Consider the following 20,980-nt stretch of genomic DNA (forward strand, 5'->3'; position numbering starts at 1 on the left):
TGATGTGTATGGGTGAGAGTATATGCATATGAGGGCAGATGCCCATAAAAACCAGAGGCATCAGACCCCCTAGAAATGGCATTAGAGGAAGCTGTGGGCTGCTCGGTGTGTACACCAGGAACCAGAGAGAGTCCTCTGCAAAAGCACATATGTTGGCAACTTCTACACCATCTGTGGAGCCCCCAGATTCTCTCTTTATAGTAGAAATGATAACCCTCTGTTTCTAAAACAAGTTGCAAAGATGTTCCAAGCTTGATGCATATATGGAGAGTCCCTGTACTCCCACTGCCTAAATCCTGATGGAGTTTAAATTTTCAGTACCTTTTTTGCTCCTGGGTTTTCACAGTTAGGAATGTTTCACATCCTCAGAATACAGAGGGATTCACCTACATTTCCTTTCAGATCTCGAATGGTTTTTATGTTTGTATTTAGTCGTGACCCTTCTAGATTTTAGCTTTATGAGAGGTATAAGGAATGAAAGTCATGTCACTTTTTTCTAGATAACTACCTCGTCCAAACTTCCTTAGCATTTTTCCATCTCCTCCACTGCTGAAGATATGGCCAGTCTCTTGTTCTCAGTTGCCTATCAGAATGAGAGGAGAAGATCTCATTGCTGATAACACCATACGTTTTGGATACAAGGGCACAGAAATCAGTCAGAGCCTAGCAAAAAGCTTCCATTTTACTGGCTAACATTCATAGCAAAAGGACCTATAAACCTTTCTGGGAGAGAAAATTCATCAATGGCCTTATTTAGTCATAAAGCCAATATCCTACGATACTTACCTGTCAAGTAATATGTACCCACTAACAGAGGGCTCAACTGGTTTGTGTGGCAGGAGCTAGCATTCAACTGTTTCCTGGTAAGATTTGAGAGGTATTCCACAGAAGTATATGTGTGCCTAATACTGTAAACCTGTTCAAAAGCTTAAGGCTAGGAGGCCACGAGCTCTAGGGGAGACCATTTTCTGAGGTTCTGGAAACAGGTAAGTGCTCACATTGCCTTCTAAATATATATGTGTGTTCATGCTCATTGACTACTGCTTGATCCTAGAAGCATCTTTTGCACAGTGTTGCTTACGGTGGAGACTCATAACTGGTCCAGATGATGAGAATCTGTGACTGTTGAGCCCTCAGCCCTAAGTAGAGTATCTGTAACACCCACCATGTCTGCACAATATAGCAGAACAGGAAAAGAGAAGCTCAGAGTAAGAGGATGTGGATGAACATCTGAGACAGTGCTCTCTGGGTATGGCCAGCCCCATGGCAATCATGAACACACAGCAGCAAGGGCCACCTGCATAAGATTTGCATAAATTAAAGATGTGAAAGCAGGAGGGGCCTGGCTGGAAGGAAAAGGGGAGTTAAAAGGAGAAGAGGCTGGTGAGAGAAGGCAGAAGGGAGTGGATATGATCAGAATGCATTGTATACATGTATGAAACGGGCAAAAATAATTTGAAAAATATGTGGCTGGCCACTACAGTTTACTAATATATATAAATTATTATATATTATATTATAATATAATATTATATATATAAATTGCTGGGTTTTCCTATTTTATTCTACTGATTATCTCTTCTACTCATGTACCATTAATAAACTGCCTTAATTGCAAGGCCATACACACACACACACACACACACACACACGTTTTATTATATATCAACATATATTAATCTCAAGTATGGTGAGCAGAACTTCTAATGTACACACACATTTTTCCTTCCCTTTTATTATTTTCATGCCTATTCATATTTTGACATTGCAGAAAAACTTTTATTGGAGTCACATTAAACTTAATAATTTATGAATATTTAATTCTGTTGGCAATTTTTGCAATTATATATAGCGTTTTTAATACAATCATAGTCAGCATTGGGGATTAATGACATAATAGATTCAGAAAATAAAAATAGAGAATTTCTTTCTTCTCTATATATCCTTATATATTTTAATTCGTGGGATTGTTTGAATCATTATGGATGTGATACATTTTTCTGTGAAACCAACTAAATCTGACGTTCCTCTGTAGGAGATTAATTTTTATGGTTATTGTTTTGGTTACACTTTTGTCAAGGTCATTTGTGGTAAGTTAATTTTCTTCATTATTCATTTTGAAATATTTTATTGTTATGAAATCTTACACATGTGGGTGTCTGCTAACACATGCAGTGCCTGGGGAGCCCAGAGGAGAGCATCAGAGCCTCCGGAATCGGAGGTGTAAATGGCTGTGAGCTGCCCTGTGAGGCCTGGGAACTGAACTTGGGTCCTCTGCAAAAGCAGCAAGTGCTCTTCACTTCTGAGCCATCTCTTGGCCACTCTTCACTGTCCGCATCTAATCAAGGTTTTAAAATCTATTAGTAGAAAGACAGGAAAATAGAACTCATTAAGTTATCTGGGTGGAATCCTCCTTTTAATTTTTAAATGTGTGTTTTGCTTTTTATCTCATGTTCCTCTCTTTTTTGGATTATCTTTTGTAATATTGGTATTACATACTTATATGTATTAATAATCTTATGTAATATTTATATCTTATATAATTTTGATATTAATCGAGGTGTTTGAAATGGCTACAAAGCTCTATTGATTTCCAGTTTTTCTACATTGACTGCTTTGCTTTCTTTAGATTCACTGTACTGTTCATTTCTACATGTTTGAGGGGAGTGTTAAGATCATTTGTTTTGATTGATATTTATACCGATCTATGAGACTATGAGTATTTTTTGGAAAATTGACATATTCCCAGAGATTTGTGTGTGTTTGTGTATTTTCATTATTATTTTTAACAAGTATACAATTTTGAGTTTTCTGTTTTCAATAATATCTTTTTTATGCATTTTGAAAAGCCTGAAACTTTGCCTTTCATTAGTACCCTCTCTCCAGTATGCCCCTACTGACGTCAAACAGTTAATGGTTTTAGAAAGATAAATTCAGACACAATGCCCATGATTGTTTTCTCAGGTGTGTGTGTGTGTGTGTGTGTGTGTGTGTGTGTGTGTGTGATGGTGCATGCTAGTAAGAAAAATCAGAAAATGGGTGGATGGAAATCCTTCTCCTCAATAACTTCATTTTCAAGATCACTTATTGGCACATTTTTTCGTGTTTAGATGCTCTGCTTGCTTAGTAGATCCAGACATAGAGACCTTTGGTTTGCTATGTATCTAGATACAGCCATACGACCATAGGCCGGCCTGAATTGCAGCACAGTGTTCTGCTGAGGTGAGAAAGAAAGGATGTTGTTTTCAGGAGGGAACTGGGGAAAGTTTTCCTCACGTCCTGCCTGACTAATCCTTCTTCTGTTTAGGTATTCTTGTGGCAATGCACGTTAACTTGCCGTCTTTATGGGAGTCTTTCACCAGCTCCTTCATGAGCTGTTGCAAGCAGCTTCTCCCAACTTCAAACTTAAAGCTCACACTGACTGCAAGCTCACAGACTAAAACAAATCTCGCCCGCTCCAAACTTCAGCCTAAAATCCAAACCTCAGGGAGCCTGTCATCTTCTCGCTACGTGGCCCACGGAGGAAATCACATTGGCCTGAGCTCTCCGTTTCTGAACCTCCTTCTGCCTTTTCATCTCCATTAAATTGGTGCCTCGTATCAGAGCAGCGGTTGAAATGTGATTACACCTCAAGCTTGCTGGGGAATTCGGGAGCTTGCCAGGAATGAAGAAACTTAACAACATTGTAGAGAAACAAAAACCAATGCAGTCGGGCCAGCACTGGGCAGCACAGATCCGTGAGAGTGCCAGAATAAGGGCCCACGTCAGAGCTGTCAGCTGAGGGGAGCTAGAACCCCCGTGGCGTGAGAAGACACCACAACCCAGGGCCCGAGGCCAACCTGGAGCTGCACAAGAGTGGAGAGGGAGCAACCTCACTTTCCCAGCTGACCAAGTGGGATCAGATCAAAGAGCCCGGTGGGATCATTTCATCTGGCACACAACGCCCTTCAGAACCGGAGCCAGGGCTGCCACAGCTGGTGCCAAGGGCCCACTAAAAAGGCCTCCCATGGGCGATCCGCAGGCAATCCATCCTCAGGGCTGAATAAAGAGGCGGTTTTAGAGACAGCTCTGCTACACGGCGTTGAAATCACTACAACTAACCACAGTAAAGTGTCAAGGCGGCTGCACAGCTCACAGACATCCATCACCAAAACCAGGTCACAGAGCAGGATCTCAGCCCGTTCGCAAAACAGCGGCAGATAAAGAAGAAATGAGAGTGGGATGTGCAGGTGTGATTTCTTTTTTATTAGATGAGAAATGGCCCCAGCTTCAGGCCAATCAAGAGGGGTTCTTTTTAAAGTGAACTCCATTCTGAAAGATGCTTGTATTAAAATCAGCTACCCAACCCCATCCCTTTTTGGCTTTTGTTTTGCTTATCTTAGGAAACAGAAGATAAAATACCACAATGGATACATCCACAACACAATTCCCACACCTGGAGCTCAGGGAAAATCAAGGAAGAGAAGATGGAAAGGTTGTAGGCAGCAGAGGACCAGGATACCTCTTGTAGGACGGTGTCTTCTAGACATGGCAGGGAAGTTACACTCATGAAATCTCAGCATCAGAATTGTCCAAGCAAGGCTTACAGTGACAACACCAATCAGCGTACCGATGTAAAGGAGGAAAATTTCAAAAGGCTTACCCTTAAATAAAGAGCTACAGAAAAGCTGAGAAAGAGAGAATCAGGCTATTTTTCCAGAGATGAAAACCCTGATGAATTATCCAGTCCCTAGTGTTCAGCCCTAAGCACATGTACATAGGAGCAACATTAAATGAACTTACCCACACACTGAGACAATGGGGATGTTCTATCAGGAACTCACCAAGGCCAGCTGACCTGGGTCTGAAAAAGCATGGGATAAATCCGGACTAGCTGAACATAGCGGACAATGAGGAATACTGAGAATTCAAGAACAATCGCAGTGGGTTTTTGATCCTACTGCACGTACTGGCTTGTGGGAGCCTAGGCAGTTTGAATGCTCACCTTACGAGACCTGGATAGAGGTGGGCAGTCCTTGGGCTTCCCACAGGTCAGGGAACCCTGATTGCTCTTGGAGCAGATGAGGGAGGGGGACTTGATCGGGGGAGGGGGAGGGACATGGGAAGCAGTTGCGGGGAGGAGGCAGAAATCCGTAATAAATAAATAAATTTAAAAAAAAGAAAATATATTTTTCAATATATCACGACTATACTTTCCTCTCCCTCTCTTCCTCCCAGTTCTTCCTCACCTCCTCTCCCCTCCAGATCCACTCCCTTTCTGCCTGTTACCTATGAGATAGAAACCAAACATAGCAAGATAAGTATAATAATATGAAACAAAAGCTGTGATGTTGAAGTTGGGCATGGAAGTCCAGCAGGAGGAAAACAGTCCCAAGAGTCAGCATAAGATCCAGACACCCACTTGTTCTCACAGTCAGAAGTCCCATGAAAGCACTAAGCTGATAGCTGTAAGTATGCCAAGGACCTGGTGTAGACCCATATAGACCCTGTGCTTGCTGCTTTAGTGTCTGCGAGCCCATATGTGCCTTGCTTAGTTCTTGTGCAATGGCCATGCCAATCCTTTCTCCGTCAATCCAATTTTAGTTTATTGTGCCAAAACCAGCTCAATTCTTTTCATTTTAATTAATTAATTTTTAAATTTTTTACTTGAGTATTATATATTCATCATTTTCTCCCTCTCTCTCTCCCCCTCCAGCTCCTCCCAGGCCCTTTACTCCCTCTCAAATTTATGATTGGTGAACCCATTTCGGTAGCAAAGTTGCAATAGAAGTTCGCAGTGTGGATTTTGTTAGTTGCCTCACCAAATTGTCTTTCTTGATTAAGTGAAAGTATCTTAGAGTGATTATGCTTTCTTTCATTGCCTAGCATGTAAACATGACACTGACTTGGAACTGTAGAATTACACATGATTACATCACCACATTAATGTGTCATCGCGTTCTCTTGATGTTTGTTTAGTTACCCATGTGTCAGAAAACAAATTCCCCATGACTGGAAATGCCTCTCTTATTGTTAACACTTGCTTTAACCCTTCCTCCTGGGTTCAGATTCCTTTCTGAAAATTACCAATGATATAAATTCATTCAATAAGATTCTGAGGATGATACAGTCTTTGTGTGGCTTTTAAATTTTGTCTCTCTTGTCTCTGAAAGTCTCACTCAAGGTAGAAATTAAAAATATTTCGCCTCATTGATTTCAAGTATATTCTACATGCTTTGATTTAGCTTCTTTTGCTGTTATTGATTACCTCTGGTTTCTCCGTTCATCTGTAGACCATCTTAATTTACTCTTCAATGACGTACAGATACTCTTTTTCTTTTCTTTACCTTCCTTTCTTTTTATCTATCCTTTTTATATTTCTTTCTTCCTGTTGTTGAATCAGCATGTTATTATGTATTCCAGTTTGGTCGGAAATGCACTGTGTATCTCAGGCTTTCCTTTACTCACGGCAATACTCCTGCCTCAACACCACCTGCCAGGGGCTGCTCAGACCACTTGCGAGGCTTGTGCTACAACACCGGCCTCATAAACATGCTTTATGATAATTTACTTTGCTTCACCAACAAAGACTTGCTAGATTCCATGTTCTCTCTTTTATCACCTTTTTGGCTCTCAATGAATAATAGTTACTAACTAGATAGGAATAGCAACAATACAACCATCATTTAGCTTGCCAATCAATTTCTTTTTTTCATAATTTCAATTACTATAAAACTAAGAGGTTTTTATTTGAACATTAAGTAATCATTGTGTATCTGAGCTACATCCCCACTCATAAATATGGTATCATTTTTTAACTTCAAGTGAACAGGTAGTTATCCTGTTGTCCATTTGTGTCACAGATGCTGGCCTGTGCCCAGGGAAAATACTCAGTGGATGATTCTGAATTTTCTCTTCTTCTTTGACCTGGTTTCTCCAGTTCAGTTCAAAAAGATACTAAGTGAGTGTGTCCAAACTTCCTTTCCATTCATTCTTCTATTGCAAGACACAGATTTAAAATGAGTGTTAAAAAGAAGATTCCTAAGATTTTCAGTGGACATCACTACGGTTCTCTACTTTTCAATCACATTCTATGTGATTAATTAGATCCAAATATCTGGAAGCCAAACCCCTCAAGCACATCTAGAAGGCCAAGTGAGGCAGGCCAAGTCTGATAGAAACAGCTGCTCGTTTCAAATAACTCCAGAAGCCTTCCTTCTCGGAGCTCTCTTCTGAGCAGAGAAAACCATTTTCAGTGGAAACTCTTCTATGTCCAACAAATGTTCAAGGCAATGCCAATGTTCTCTGCTGCATGAGATGAGAGCCTCCTGAGAGCTGCTGATGTGGGACTCTTCTGAGATGGGAGCTGGCAGTGCCCCTGTGGCGACACGCCATCTGGGGAAACGTCAGGAGGCTTCAAAGATTTGCCTGACGTATATGTAAGGCCAGACGACACAAACTATGTTATTCATTATAACTGTGTAAGGACGTCTCTGAACTAGGGGGTGATTCTCAGGATTTTAAAAGATAAAGTAACAAATGATACAAATGAGTTAAATAATTTTTTACAGTTTTTAAACATAAGCTTTCAGTTAGAAAGATATTGTACGCAAATAATACATTTTATTAGGCAGAGTGCAGCCAAATTCTTCTCTGTTACAAGATAAAAGTGAAGCTTGGAAAAGTTGCATGAGCTTATAATCCTCTGGACAGAGGCAGGAGGATAACCACGACTTTCAGGCCAACTTGGGCTACTTAGTCAGTTACCGGGGCTTGGTGAGACCACATCACAGAAGAAATAAAACCAAAGAGATAAGAGTACTTCAACTGAGGTACATTCAAATGGCAACTAATGGACCATTGTATGAGACTACTGGAAAGAATCTAATGTTAGATAAAGGCAACATGACCTTTAGGAGACCTAGCACATCCTGATAAATCTAAGATTATGGGGAACATGGCAAGCTTTCTGTTAAAAAAAAATTCTAATATAGAAAAGATGAGCCAAATAGACTACCAGCTTGTAGAAACATCTCCTCTCCTAGGAGAATCTAAAACTTCTTGCAAGACGGCCCTGTCCTGGCAGTAGAGAGAAGTAATCTTCAAATTCATTCACTGACCATCTTTGTGGTTCCCTGTATGGTAGTAGAGATCCACAAAACCACTTATAGGAGCCAAGATTCTCTTTACGCAACTTCAATAATATACTCACACCTATTTTTCTATATTTTTATTGATTTTCATATGCCATTAATAGCTCTGGTTATGATGTTTTCGGAGGTGCATACTGTCATGCTTTGTTTATTCTCACCTCGGGATCTTCCTGGTTTCCCACTGTCCCTCACTGCTCCTCTTCCTTCCAACATATGACCCCTTTTCTTTCATGTCCCACACATTGTTTTAGTGATACTCTGATGTATAAACTTGTAACTTTTATTGAGAAAAATATAAATTTCAAGTCTAACTATCCCATTGCCATTATCTTGGCCAATGTAAAAAGTATAATTTCTTAATTCAGTGGAATTTTTTGGAGGCTTGAAAAGAGTAAATAGTGGATCATTTTTCTCATGTTCTCTATTTCCTTAGAGCTTGTTTATATCCACAATACAAACTCCATAAAATCTCATTTTTGTTCGTCTAAAGAACCCAAGTTATAGGGAGGCTGTTAAAATGCCAGTACTATTGTCTTCCTTTTTGGCAATAAGCTAAACCTTCGCATAATAAATTTTGTATGTGTGTTTAGAGACTAGCTGCTCAGACTTATCACAATTTATTGCTTTTTTTTCATGCTGAGATAAAGACTTATTGCTAAACACATTTGCTTTTTGGTGCTTTGGAGCCTGCTTGCTCCTGGGTGCCAATTACCCTCTGGCAGGAGCCTGAAGGTCTCCATGGAGCAGCTGGTGTCAGCATCGCATAAAATATGCTCCCGAAATGGATCATTCTGCTGCTTAGGGAACACGCAGTAGAGGCTTAGCTGAAATAAAGAAAGAACAAAGCTATGGCATCCAAAAATAAAATCAAAGGGGATCAAGTTAAGGTTATTTATATATACTGTTACTGGACTCAATATTCTAAACACCTCACAGCTGTTCAAAATTTGAGAAGAAGAAATCAAATATATCACTAGCATCTCTTTGGCCAGTGGGTTCTTGGGCCAGGTATATCTATCATCCATCTATGCTGGATGGCCCTGTTGTCCTGATCGTGTCTCAGTTCTGCTTAGCAGTTTGAAGCTGTGGTCAGGAGAACTGGACTTGATTTTGGTCAAGTGGGTTAAAATCTCAGCTGTGCAACTTCCTGACTCTCTGACCCTGGACTAGAAATTTGACATCTTTAATCTCTGGTTTTCCATGGACACAATGGGGGTGTTGTTATCTTTGAGAACTGCTGTGGGAATTCACTGAAACAGTCAATGCGAGGCTCTGGGTTTAGCTTCCCAGCTATGAATTTCTCAGCGAGCATTAACAATTGCTATCACTTCCATCTCCATGGGGATGTAAAGCTGAGCCCCAGATATCAGAGCAGAAGCCGCTTCCTAGATCTGGGTGTGCCCAAGATGATGGGTGCAAGGACGACTCGATCTTCATGGAAACGGAAGTCTCCTTTCTTCTACCAATGCCCACATTGCTCCATGACCCAGGGCCGAGCTGTTCTCTCACCTGGGCATTTTGTCCATATTTCCTTGTACTTCCGCATGGCAGGGTCTGCCATCTGATGATTCACAAAGGGAAACTGACCATCCATGATATCTCCAGGAAAGTGTGCCCTCTGAAGATGCATCAGTCTCAGCAGATGGGACCAAGATGTGGAAGATGCAACCACCTCACAGGCAGCCCAAAACTTAACCTAAGTCTTGGATTTGTTTGTTAATATTTTTTTTGCCTACTTTCCTGCCATTGTGACAGGAAAGAAACAAATCTAAGTCTATGATCTACTTAGGAAGAATGAATTAACTTTAAAATTAAGAATGCATCATTTTTATCAGATTCAACTTTAATTGTGTTTGGTTGTGGCTTCTGTTTTGCTTTATGCATTTACAATAAATATGCTGTCTAGGCAGACTGGGAAGCTGGGCTGGAACAGCAATGGCGGTGAGAGAATTGTGAGATAGTCAGGCAAGATTGATGAAGAAGAAGTAAACAGATCTGACAAGTAATGCGATTTGGGGAAAGGATGAGTTTCAGTTAACTGAAGTTGCCAGAGACAACTGGTGTCCTGGAGGAAGAAGGAGTTTCTGGAACATAAAGTGGGCAGGAGCCAGTTCATATCTATCCATGCGGAAGTCAGGGGACAGCTTGCTTGATCCGTGATCTCCTTCCACCATGGGGGTTTGGGGTTTTAAACCCAGATCTTTAGGCTTAGCGGAAAATACCTTTTTTTCCTATTTTTTCTTTTCTCATGCTATTTTAAATGTTTTATTCATTTTACATACAAACCACAGTTCCCCCTCCCTTACCTCTTTCTGCTTCCCCCATACTCCTCCCAAATCCACACCCATTCACTCCTCAAAAAGGATGAGGCCTCCCATGGGGAGTCAACAGAGTCTGGGGCTCTAAGTTAAGGCAGAACAAAGGCCCTCCCCTCTGCATCAAGACTGAGCAAAACATCCCACCATAAGGAATGGGCTCCAAAAAGCCAGCTCATGTACCAGGGATGGATCTTGGTCCCACTGCCAGGGTTCCTTCAGACAGTCTGGTCTCATGAAGTTCCTTTACCCACTGAGTCATCTTGCTGGTCTAGTACTTTAAGGGCTTAGAAAGTGAATGATTGGTGGAAACTGAGTCTGAATTCGTATGAAAGAATAAAAAGAGAAATCAAAAGATATTTCTTTACAGAAGCCTTGAGCATACTCACTCAGAAAGGATTGGTCACGAATCTATACACTTGTCCTTTGCACTGGGAAGTTAGCCTAAGGAATAACTTATGCTAATAGTTTCCTATTACTAAAGAATGCGTTTCATGCTGAGTACTGGCTGCTCTAGGAGGTACAGAATATGACAGAGCAGTGTCTAAGGTTTAGTGACTAAGAACAGGGCACACAGAGGAATAACAGTGGCACTGCAGCCCTTCATTGTGGATAAAAACAAAATGAATCACTGCTGAGCCCACAGAAGCAATCTAGAGCAAGAAGTCCTTTGTCAGCCTGCCCTCCAGGATCTACCACACAGAAGTGCAGACATTTATGGGACAGAAGGGGCTGGTGGATCATGCCTGGAATTGCTGAGGATGTTAGCATGACAATCAAGATCTTGTCAAAGCTATACACACTACATCAGGAAGTACAGCTTTGGGGTCCAGCACTTGTTTCACACGTACAAGACCCTGGGTTCGGTCCCCAGTACTGTGAAAAACTAAAGAAGGAGGAGGAGGGCCAAGAGAAAGAGGAAGTGGTAGAGGAGTTGTTTTTCATGTCCCACTAATTTACTGATGGAGGCTTCTAATTTACTGATGGAGCTGGGACTCTCAGTCCAGGCTGAGTTTTTAATATTGACTTTGAATGCCTGTACACATACTATGTTCTTTAGATGATTAAAGAGGATTTTTTTAGTAATAACACTACATGAATAACTCTTGAAGATAACCCAAAACCCACAGGCTCATCACATAAATAAAGGAACAGACAAACAGACTAGCCATCTTGACTGTCACCTAAGGCCCCTCGAGGGCACTGTGAAACACAACGCTTAGTGCAACTTCAGGACACATTATGACAAAGGTTGAGGGAAGCAGAATGGTCAGGACAAACAATGGGAAGGACAGCACCTCCAAGCTGGAATGTGGATACTCATTAGCTGTTCCTGGCAAGCCCTTCGGACCATGACTTTATGGTACCCACTGGGGAGGAGTGTGAAATGTCCAAAAATTTTCCCATCGTAATCTATGCCCAGAATACAGCTATTTTTAAAAGGGGGCAACCATCCAGTATGGTTCCATATTCCATGAGACACACACATTCCCAGGATGAAGGAGTAAATATCACACCCAAAGCCAGATGGAGCTGTGCCTCGCTGAGCTCAGAACAAACAATCAAATCAATAAACAAGGGAACACAGCAAGGTAAGGGATTCTAACCTTGCTACCATAAAGGCCACGAAAAGACCCATCAGCATTATCCAAAAAACAGAGTGAATTGCTTCCACAGGTGTTTCATAATGACTTGACAGCAACGGGATGGATGCTTCCTGTCAGAATTCAAGGGTCCCCTGCAAAGTGTTGAACTGTATCTCAAGGGCAAACGAACAAGCTGGCAGGACCCTACCATGCCTCGTGTCTAGGGAGCCTGTTTAGTTGGTATCCGAAGGTTAAGTGCCCTTGACTCCAAGTCCAAGGACAATGGCCTGCCATTGAGTGGCATCCCAGGACTGGGTGGGTAGGCAATGCGCATTCTTTCCTGACTAACAGCTGGAAGAGAAAGACAGTTCGGGTGAAAGCCTGGAAGAGTTGACACTTCTTTGATTCGCTTTGCCAGTGACTGCAGAGAATGGTGACACATTGTGATTAGGAACGGGGTTCGGAAAATTTCTTATTTGAAGCTGAAGAATGGAAATCAGAAAGGGAAAGTTGGCTGGGATATCCACCCCCAGATCCTGAGGCTCTGGTGGGCTGTCGTTTGCCAAGAGCATAAACAGTACTTAATTAAAAGGCAAACAGTTTCCATTGCTTGTATTACAACACGCATACGCATGCAGTCTAGAAAACGCCTTTTTAAACCTCAATTAATTATCTCCATCAATAATCTTAGGTTTATATTTCTGTGACAATCTTAGGTTTATATTTCTGTGTAAGAAGGCACATAAGAAGCTACTTGATTAAATAAAGAATGAAATCTTAGAGCCTACCACCTCTAAAAAAATCTTTATAGGTGATTTGAAGTGACTTCTATCTGCATTTCTCCCTTCTGTCTGCTTCCCAATTTCCATAGGAAAAAATGTCAGCTAGTAAGAGAAATAGGCCGGGCGGGGGTGGTGCACTCCTTTAATCCCAGCACTCAGGAGGCAGAGGCAGGTGGATCTCTGTGAGTTTGAGTCTAACCTGGTCTACAAGAGCTAGTTCCAGGACAGGCTCCAAAGCTATGGAGAAATCCTGTCTCGGGGGAAAAAAAGAGTCAAGAGAAATAAAAAAATGTAATATTTCATGATAGTTTGTTTATACCTTTAACTTAATTGTTTTTATTTATTTGTATACATGTGATTGTGTGTGTGTATGTGCACACACTTGCAACACCATGTACATGGAAGTCAGAAGACAACTTTTGGGAGCTGCTTATCTCCTTCTATAATGTAGGTCCCTGGATTTGAACTTGAGTCATCAGGGTGGCTGCCAGTCCCTTTACTGGCTGAGCCATCTCACAGCCCATGTTCTGTTCTGTTTTGTTTTGTTTTTTAATATCAATGCTGTTATCTTTCAATTAAAATTCAAAAAATTATGTCTACTGTGTAAGAAAAGGATTGTGTACTGCAAAATTTAAGTTTTTCCTAAAAGATAATGTATGTATAGAATAAAATATTACAAATTAAATTATTTCAGTAGCAGAGAGAGAGAGGGAAATGAAGAAAAATGGTCAGAGATGAAAAACTGATTCTGATTTTTTGTGTTTTCTTATGTTTCAGGTTTTCATATATTTTAGTGTGGTTTGGTTCAGTTTGCTTGACATTGTCTTACACATTGATATATCTATATTATACACCTATTTATAGGTGGGATATAATGATTATATGATTATATAATACATATTATTAGCTCTTGTCTGCTCTATGCCAAAAAATATGTCCTTTGTATAACTTTGGATTATTTTGTTAACTTTTAATTTAAATTATGCTTGAAACCTACAAACATTAATGATGTATGAATTTTTTTCTAATAGTAAACAGTGTTGAATCTTCTAGAGGGCATCAAAGAGTCCTTTAGGGTCACTAGTGGTTGTTTTCTGCAAGGAACGTTTGATATTGTCACTCAAATTAGCTGGCACCTTTTACTCTTTTTCATGGCACACTAGTTTTATGTGAAAAGTTGTTTTTCCTCTCTGAATAGAAGCAACTTTATCTTCTTCTGCTTCCTCCTGAGACTTTTTAAAGGTAAATTTCCCCTTAAATCCTCCTACAGATAAGAATGCAAGGAACAAAAACCTAATTCATAAAGTTGTGTTGCTCAAAATGTTAAATTCTTAGTAGAGGACTCGAAGACAACGAAAACAGCACTCTTTCCTCTGGAAGGGGTAGTTTTCACGATGCTGCTCCACTTACGAACAGAACTTCTCCCTGTGTGTTTATTCAACGTTTTCTCCTCCGGCCGTGCTTTGGCTGTAGTTGGATGAAACCATCGTTATCGCTGAACCATGTACACATACTTTTCTGTCCATTGATTCATTCATGAATTCAGCTTTGCAGTTTTGAGTGCAACTTTTCTTTTCCTCCCTTCTCCCCACGAGTCATCACTGTGATGAGGATAATATATGCCTTTCTGATGAGATTAATGCTTGCAGCATGGACTGTACATGCATTTTTAATCCATGTCAACAGAGTCGCTGTAGGCTTACAGAGTACATTTCATGAATGTCATATTATTTTTTACCCAGGACCTTTTTAGCCCATCTCTAGCTCTTTTGTAACAGTTACAGCAAGGACACACTGCCGTCTGTCTCTTGGGATGAAATCCCAGGCTGCCCAAAATGTCTACCTTCATCATGATATTGAAATCAATATCTTCATGAATTTGAGTTTGTTGAACTATGTCCTGGGGTATAGGAGATGAATGTGCTTTCACTTCACAAGGCAGGAAAATACTAGAAAAAAATGAGTTCTCCCTCTATGCCGCACTGCTCCAAATGCTGTAAACAGCAAAAAATAAAATTAAATCTTTGTCTGCATGAAGTTTACAGTCTTGGCATCAAATTATATAAAAGAACACGCAGTGGAAAATGTGAGTTTAAGGTAGGATATAAAGTCCAATATTCATAATAGACGTATGGACAAAATTCATCATTTGAGATTGAGCCTAGAAACATATAATGCCCCCTGGTCACTATGTATAAATAGAGTGATGGTCAAAGAACTGGATTCTACGGCCCTTTTAGTATTTAAAGAATCAGCAAAAGGCCGGGCGGTGGTGGCGCACGCCTTTAATCCCAGCACTTGGGAGGCAGAGGCAGGCGGATCTCTGTGAGTTACAGGCCAGCCTGGTCTACAAGAGCTAGTTCCAGGACAGGCTCCAAAACCACAGAGAAACCTCTCTCGAAAATCCAAAAAAAAAAAAAACCCAAAAATGAGCTACAGGTGAGAAATGACAAAAACCCAAACAGATACCCCAAGGGAACTGCTGATTGATCAAATGAGATAAGACAACTAAGTTTGAATTTAAAAATATGAAAATCATTGGCAGTTCTGTGAAAAAAAAAGTTATTTGACACAACTACACTCAACCAAAGAGAGAATTAAGGACAGGTCCAGAGAACGGTCTTCTTTTCAACATCATCTGTTATGATGTGGAAATGACACGTGGGACCATGGCTGGAATGTGAACTCTGGTGCAAAGACAATTCTCTGTAAGATGCAAGGCATTACAGCACACTGTTAGGTTGCTGGGAATAGGCCAAACCAATAAAGAGACTGAAATTGTGGGTCAAAAGAAAAGAATCTCTGAAACATTATCCTTGAGCAGGTGAGAGGGGAGGAAGACTCAAAATATAAAAAGACACCATGGTACAAGAATAGACAACCCATCTGAAGTGACAGAGTGGGGTGATTAATTTTTGGATGCAGATGTAGGTGGAGCAGGAAAACGGGGAAGGCTGGTAGCTGTGGCAATGGGATGAGTGTGGAGTTCTTCTCGTTTTTTTTTTTTCTCCATCAGTTAGCCTGTCTTTAGCCTTCTCTACCCAGACTCTCTTCCTCTCTCCACCTACTTTCAACCACCTTCTTTGGCTTCCTGCAGCGTACCATTTCAGGACACTATACCTTTCATTTTCCCTTCCTTGGCCAATCTGTCAGCTGGAAAATGCGCAGTCACTTTTATTATAAATAGATTAAAAATTAAAAATAATTAAATTCCTCTGGTTCATCCAATAGCATTGTCACGCTACAAAAAGAATTATCTTAATGTATTACAAGATTGTTCATTAACCTTTGCCCACAAGGTTATTCTGACCTCAGTCTTCTATACATTCCAAATACTGTAACGCCCACAAGGAGCTCTTTTGTGTTTGTTGGAAACAGTTTAATAAAATGCTATTACACTTAGATGATGTGTCAACTTAAGAACTGACCTGTAAAATTGGTTTCACTTGTAAGCTTGGTATCACTGCTATCCCCTTGGCCAGCCTATGCATGGCATCACAACCATGTGTTTCCTGTTTACCTACACAACGTAATCAGCAGGGAAATGAACGCTGAAACGGTGTGCTCAGTAGAATTTTAACTTTGGAATTGAGGGTTAAGAGCCTACAATGCTGATCCTAAACCCCTATATTCTGAGTTCCCTCTCTCTCTCTCTCTCTCTCTCTCTCTCTCTCTCTCTCTCTCTTTCTCTCTCTGCCCTGTTTAGAAATCTGCTTTTAAACCCACAGTGGAAACTATGAAAGAGTATGTTCTCCTTTAAACTAGACTGGAGGGACACTAGCCACTCCATACTGGCCTTTCTTTTTCTGCAGTAATTTGGCTACATCGAGTAATTTCCTCATATTTAGATTTGTTATCTTCCCAGTACTACTTATCCACTGGCAGCCATCAATATTCAAAACATAATTGTGAAATCTGAAAGAAAACTTGCAATGATTGTTTCTCATTTTTTATAGGCAGTCTTTTTTTGTTTGTTCAATTTTTTGAACAGACACAAAATAATGAAGAAGGAAAATCTTACACCCTGCTCAAAATTACTGGAATTACTAATACAATATCTCATTTTTGGAAGGCAATCATGATATGAGTTTGTTTTCCATTACCTGATGTGGCTTTAAAAAATTAATAGAACCATCTTCAAGTTGGTTTATATAACCCAAACTGTTGGATGCACAAATGGCTCCAATTTATCCTCTGCAGCAGAGAGCACTGAGAGCTGATAAAATGTGAAGCAGGTTTAGGCTGAAAATAGTATCTTTTCGTTATCATATGGCATTTACAATAACTATTCTACATGAATCCCTTGTTCTATTCATCACTTTAGGGGTTTCATTGTAAGCTAATTTAACATATTAGGATATTGACTTCTTTGTTACTGTGTTACTTCTTTATTTGTCTATCGACCTATTTAGTGTGTGTGTGTGTATGTGTGTGTGTGTGTGTGTGTGTGTGTGTGTGTGCTTGTGCGCATGCACATGTGTAAGACAACTTGCAGGAGCTCATTCTTTCTTCTACATGTGCATCCCAGGGGTCAATCTTAGGCCATCAAGTTTTGCAACAAGTGCCTTTACCCACTGAACCATCTTTCTAGTTCCTTGGACTCCTTTCTTAAAAAAGAAAGAAAAAGGAAAGAAAGGAAGGGAAGGGGAAGGGAGGGAGGGAAAAAGGGAAGGAGAGAGGGAGGAAGGAAGGAAGGAAGGAAAGAAGGAAAGAAGGAAAGAAGGACAGCATTCAACATTCTTAGATATTTTGACAATGAAAAGAACCACTGACCTCTGTCAGCTTTCCTTCACTGGGATTATTTTAATAATAAAGAAATGAAAAAAAGTGATGATCCACAGGAATGTTTTACCTAGGAAAGTGGAGGTTAGAACTCCGCCTGATGCATGTTTTTTCTCACCCAGTGGAATCACACATTAATCTTGCTCAATTTTAAGTCCCTATCTTTGTGTAGCAAGTCAAAGCACGAAGAACCCAGTAGTGAAAGACGACATGGAGAAGAAAGAGGATGAAAGCCCTGCCCCCTACCCCAGTTTCTCAGCCTGCAACGAAAGTACACATGACTAGGTAGTTAATGTGACAACTTAATGTAGCTAAAAACAGCCACAAATGACACCAGGGACACCTTCACTTTGCCTCCTTATAACAGCATGTTTGGAAAGAAGAAAACAACCCCCAGCCTCCATACTGCTAAGCAGAATAGGTAACATTTAGTTAAACAATATCTTTTGAAATTTCAAACCTACTGACTGGCAGTTGGTTTATACAGTTTAAAACCAAAGCACATAAAAAAACAAACAGTTTATCAAAATGATAAACTAGCTGTATAGTTGGACTGAGCTGTTTATACAGGCAAAGTGATTTTTCAAAGTCCCTCACAAACTACTTTTATTAAAACTATTAAAACAGGCCGGGCGGTGGTGGCGCAGGCCTTTAATCCCAGCTCTCGGGAGGCAGAGGCAGGCGGATCTCTGTGAGTTTGAAACCAGCCTGGACTACAAGAGCTAGTTCCAGGCAGGCTCCAAAACCACAGAGAAACCCTGTCTCGAAAAAAAAAACTATTAAAACAACACAAGATATATTTAGTCAATGTTAGATTGACTTGGGAACCATAATTCCTTTCCAAAGAGTGTGCATGAGATTGTTACTCTGATGCCAATAAAATCTAGAAATCAACACCAACCTCTTTAGTAGACTGTTATTCTGAATACCTTTTACATAGAACAATTATGATATATGACCTGCATCTTAAACACTTTAAAGTTGTTCCTCCAAGTCACTAATTCTCAAATCTTTCCTCATTTGAGCTACTTCAAAATATTTTATGAACATATAAAATATTGATTGCTATAGTCCAAGGTCTTATCATAGTGAGTTGGCCAGGCTACATAGTGAGACCTGGCTCAAGATCAAGAAAATGTACTATGTCCAGTGTAGTTCTTATTCAGGCACAACTTGGTTCAATTTCAACTATAACGAAAAATGACACTTTATTGTATTTGCATATAAAAATGTTCTTAGGTTGCAACGCCAGGCATAAGTGATCCACAGTGTTAGGCATCGGGATAGCAGTAATTGCCTTTGTGGAAACACACTGCTTTTAGGGCCTGTCCTCTCACAATTCACTCATGGTTATACATAAGCTGTGCATTTCAACCAACCTTCTGTGTGCTGTGCTTACCACTGACTACTAAAGAAACTGCTCTGGACTATAGCAAGGCAGAACTTAGCTAAGCATGGAGAACTAAACTGAATGATGGAAGGAAGAAGGCGGAGACAGGGAGAAGCTATGGAGCTGCTGCCTGAGACCTACACTACTTGCCCGTGGGCCTCAAGCCTCGTGGTAAAATATAAAATAATGGAGATGGGTTAGTTGTAGATGTAAGAGCTAGCTAGAAATACATTTAAGTGATTTAATTAATGCAGTTTCTGTGTGGTTATTTCAGGAGTCTGGGCAGCCGGGAAACAAACAAGCAGCCTCTCCTACACACCTCATATATTTTTCTTTTTTTTTCTTTTTTTTTTTTTTTTTTTGCTTTTTCGAGACAGGGTTTCTCTGTGGCTTTGGAGCCTGTCCTGGAACTAGCTCTGTAGACCAGGCTGGTCTCGAACACACAGAGATCCACCTGCCTCTGCCTCCCGAGTGCTGGGATTAAAGGCGTGCGCCACCACCGCCTGGCTCATATATTTTTCTTAACAAATGAAACACAAGTAGCTGTGCCACCCACAATAGCGTACACCATGAGATCACCTGATATGTCCTCAAATGAAGCCACTGCTCGTTTATGTATGTTATAAAACATTTCTTCTCTAACTTCATGGATTTAAAATAGCATTCCTGTGTCTAGCTTGAAGACATTCTCTCATTATGGTATGAGTGTCGTACAGGGAGAAAGAAGACTAGAATTCACAAAGACTACAGTAGGCACTGTGTGCTTTCTCATCCAGAGTACTGGATGCAAATTTGTTATGGAAAGAAGCTACAATGAACTCATCCATTTGGTTTATCAAACATAATAGTTGATAAATAGTATTCCCTCCTGACATTAGCAGCAGAATGGCTTAAAAGTAGAAAGTAGTGTTAAAAGTGGAACAGTTTCTATTGAATACTAATACACTGCTGTTCAAGCAAGCAATACTATATTATTTTGAAGCGCTGCCTACAACTTTATTTAAAGCTAAAATATAGTCTATAAAATGACATTTTTTAAATTCGAAACTCAGCCCAGTTTAGGATTCTCATTAAAGTCCACTGGGGATGAAAATATGCATGTTTTCTTTCTTCAATTTACTAAATTAGACAAGTTTGAATTCTAGGCAATTTCAGAATTGGAAAAGCCTAATGCTAACATTTCTAGAACCTGTCAGCAATAATTCATAAGAAAAATGAAACCAGAAACTTCATTGATTGAACAATAGCTGTGTATATTTCTATAAAAAACCATTCTAAACAATCACACATGATTGGAAGATGTCCTATATAAATAAATACTTTTTGAAAAAATAAATATATTCCATTGCAATATCTGGCAGTACAGTTTGTCATATGGTGGCTTTAAATTAAATTCAAAGCTATTCCTCACTGTCCTAGGGTCTTCATTGTTTAAAATTAGTAACTCCTTCAAGAGAAAATAAAAACCGGCCAGGATGTTCACCCTAACTCTTGTTCTTTGGCTGGCATTCAAATATTTTTTAGTTTTATTGCTTACACTGCCAAAACAGATCTGATTATCATGGTTTATAGAGTTATTTCTCCATGTCATTGATCTAGCATCCCATATATCTACTTTAAATTAATGGCAATTTTACTTCATTGAACAATGTTATGAAACATATGCAAATTTTACTTCTCATTGACTAGATTATGAGACTGGTATTTGCCATAAAGAGGTAGGTAATCTTTTTCTTAATTAAAAACATACAGTATAGCCAACTTCATTTATCACTTACTTAGTACAAATAGTTTGATAATCCATCATGTTGTCCTATCTAGGATAAATTAATGAACTTAATCATTTGTTCAGCTTCCAGGATACCTACAGTGCATTCTTTTATGTTAGGGGATAGAATTAAATACAAAATTAGATTAAATTAGACATGGCCATTGTCTTCAAGGAACTCAAGACTGCCTTTAGTGGAGGATGCAGCTTCCATCACCCCATGTC

Source organism: Microtus oregoni, unplaced genomic scaffold (assembly GCF_018167655.1).
Source record: "Microtus oregoni isolate MIOR12 unplaced genomic scaffold, Mior012 000000F_ref0000247, whole genome shotgun sequence".
NCBI classification, from domain to species: Eukaryota; Metazoa; Chordata; class Mammalia; order Rodentia; family Cricetidae; genus Microtus; species Microtus oregoni.